Here is a 3,223-nt window from a genome sequence, read left to right on the forward strand (position 1 = left end):
TTTTGAGGTTGATGGGAAAAACTACCTAGCCTAGAACTTTGGAGGTCTGGGGTCTCGAGCTGAAAAACTAGGGCATGTGAAAACACAAAAAAATAAAATAAAAACTAAAAGAAAAACAAGAACAAATCCTCAAAAACTAAACAAGAAATCATAAGGAGCAATAAATTCACCAACCTGGTGAGAAAATCAAGAAAGACACTCGGCAAGACAGATGCATGAAGTCAGGAGGTTGCAGCTAAGAGCTCTGAGAAAGTTGAATGCACAAATGAACTTAGAAAATTTCATTCTTCTTATTTATACCCCTCCAAATTTCGTTCGTACTATCGCCTTAAAGAAGACCTCGGGACTCCGAGGTTCTGGGATCGCAAACAAAAGACAACCAAATTCACCTTGGGACTCCGGGGTTCCGAGGTGAAGTAAAAGAAACAAGAAAAAGGCCTCTGGACTCCAAGGTTCCGGGGTTCTGAAGAAAAATGAACAAAATAACCTCGTAACTCTGGGGATCCAGGGTAGATCAACAAGACAACCTCGGGATTCTGGAGCTCCGAGGTAAAAGGACAAAACAATACATGAAGAACTTGGGACTTCAGGACTCTTAAGTTCTGAGGCTTCAACAAAAAGGAAAAAGGACAAGGTACAACTTCAAAACTCCAAGGATCCGAGGTTCCGAGGTTGTGCATCAACAAACAACCAAGTCCATAATTGAACATGATTAACTCTTAAGTGTGTGCGGATGATTTATTATTCCATCATTCTCAATAATGAAGATAAACAGAGGAAACTGGCCCAAGCTACATAGATGAAATCAACCAATGTGTTTCGTGCAAGGTGATCCTGGGCATAGCTTTGCTGCCATCCAGGTGTTCATAACTCTGATAGAGATACCTCTGGTTCTCGTCAAGTAGTGCTCCACTACCAGCCAGACATCCATAGCCTCGGTGGAGTTTACTTGAAATACCCAAGTTTAGTTTCTTTAAGAGGATCATTTATTTTCTTTTCCTTTTTCTTTTTGAAAACATCATGGAATATAGAAGGACTTATTTCTTTAGTAACCTTTTAAGCAACTTTCAAACATTGAAGTCTGATTACTAGGTTGGGAACCATGGTGGATAACACGAAACCCCTTGACTTTTGATTTTCACTTGGAAACAAGTGCATCTGATATCTTACAATTTTTTTTGATGTATCTTAGTGTGATGGTAGCATTGAGTTATCAAGCTAGGCTTTTCCAATTGAGGGTCAAAAACTCAAATCATATTCAAACTGTTATATACCACCTTGAATGATTTGTAGACAAAGGTTTCAAAATTAACCAAATAATAATGAAGTTGTAAATAGAAAAGAGTCGAAGTCTCTCAAAACTTGGCTACTTGTTATGCAAGGACACCTTCCTTTTAGAATGTTTGAGAATAAATATATATCCCGACACAACATAATGGAAACGAATGAGATGAAGAAAAACAAACAAACACAAAAGGGAAACAGATATGCAACAAAGTGAAAACACAACAAACATGCAAACCCAAACAAGCAACAAAGAAAACAAAACAAAAACAACTAATCTACTATATACAACAGGTCAAGCTTCACTGGGGATTAATCAAAATAGTGCTTGAGGAACTGACCATTGACGGGCAATGGTACAAGTTCTCTCATCAAAGAGCTTAACCTAAAGGTATTCTCTCCTAAAATTTTGGCTATTTGGTAAGGACCTAACCGTAAACTTTCAAACTTATGGTGATCACCTTTCTTCTCCTTGGCCTTATCGCATAACAAAACTAGGTTAGAGATCGGAAAGGCTTTCACCTTGGCTCTTTTGTCAAATCATCGCTTAACGATAACTTGGTGCTTGGTGAAGTGTTGTAGGGTATTAATCCTTTTCTCATAAAGTTTTAACAGGGTTAGGAGGAAAACCTCTACCTGATCCTCAATTTCAAGTTCTTTCATTAATTGGAGGACAAATATTTGTAAATTGATCGGGAAGACAGGAGCTTGGCCATAAACAAGGTAATAAGGAGAAGTTCCCAGGGTGGCTTTAACTCTGGTTCAATCATCCCATAAGGTGTATCTTAACTGATTATGCCAATCCCTAGGATTCTTCTCAAGTAGCCTTTTAACGACATCTAGGATGTTCTTGTTCATGGATTCAGCTACTTTGTTACCTTACAGATAGTAATTGGACAAGAATTTCAGTATCACCTTATATTCATAGGATCATTGCATCAACTATACAAAATTAAAAGCAGGGTAGTTGTCACATACCAGAGTGAATGACATACCAAACTTGTTGACGATGTGTTCTTCAAAGAATTTCAGTACAACCTTCACAGTAGCATTTCAACATGCTATGGCCTCCTGATGAATAATGATGAACAACAAATACCCAAACTGGTACTGAGAGGGGGGGGGGTGAATCAATACTGACAAAAACTTTCCAACAACTTATCAAGTTAAAACAACACTAATCGGTTGTCTTCATTACTGAATCTTAACCATGGCAATATCGGTTAAACATAGTAAGACTTCAGACAACATAGACCAGAAAGTCTGAACACTTCAAATACATTTAATACTTGATAACTACTTTACCCATAAACATATGCATGTGGTGTGTCAACAATATCATAACCATTAGCTCTGCATGCATAATCTCATAAACAAAGAATACTTAATCATCACATGAAAAATGCACAACTCATGACACACAAATTTTTCACGTGGAAACCCAAATGGGAAAAACCATAGTGGGGATGAATACCCACAAGCTTGGTTTTGAACTCTTTTGAAGCTCGCTCTATTAGGAGCCTAGTCCGGTTTAAGACTTTACAATAAGGTTCTGCTAGGAACCAATCTTGTTAAAGATCACCTGGTTAAGGGATGGCTATATACCCTGTTAAAGGTTGAAACCCTATTAAAGGTTACCTTGCTAGAGGATTTAAAGAGCTCAATGAACTTGAGTCACCTGGTTAGAGGATTTACAGTAAGCTTGTTAAAGCTACTCGTCAAAGGGATTTTCATTCTATTGAAATGGTTAGAAGACAACAGGTAAAGCTTTGATATGACAACAACACTATATGCTAAGGTAGATCCTTTTCAGTTCCTCTACACTGCAATCACACTCTGTAGTTTTCTCTTACTGGTCTGGAAAGTATCTCATCACTCGGATACACACACAATATTTGTCAACAACTCACAATAGAAAACATCATCGACCTTATAGACA

This window comes from Cryptomeria japonica, chromosome 2 (assembly GCF_030272615.1).
Source record: "Cryptomeria japonica chromosome 2, Sugi_1.0, whole genome shotgun sequence".
Classification (NCBI taxonomy): Eukaryota; Viridiplantae; Streptophyta; class Pinopsida; order Cupressales; family Cupressaceae; genus Cryptomeria; species Cryptomeria japonica.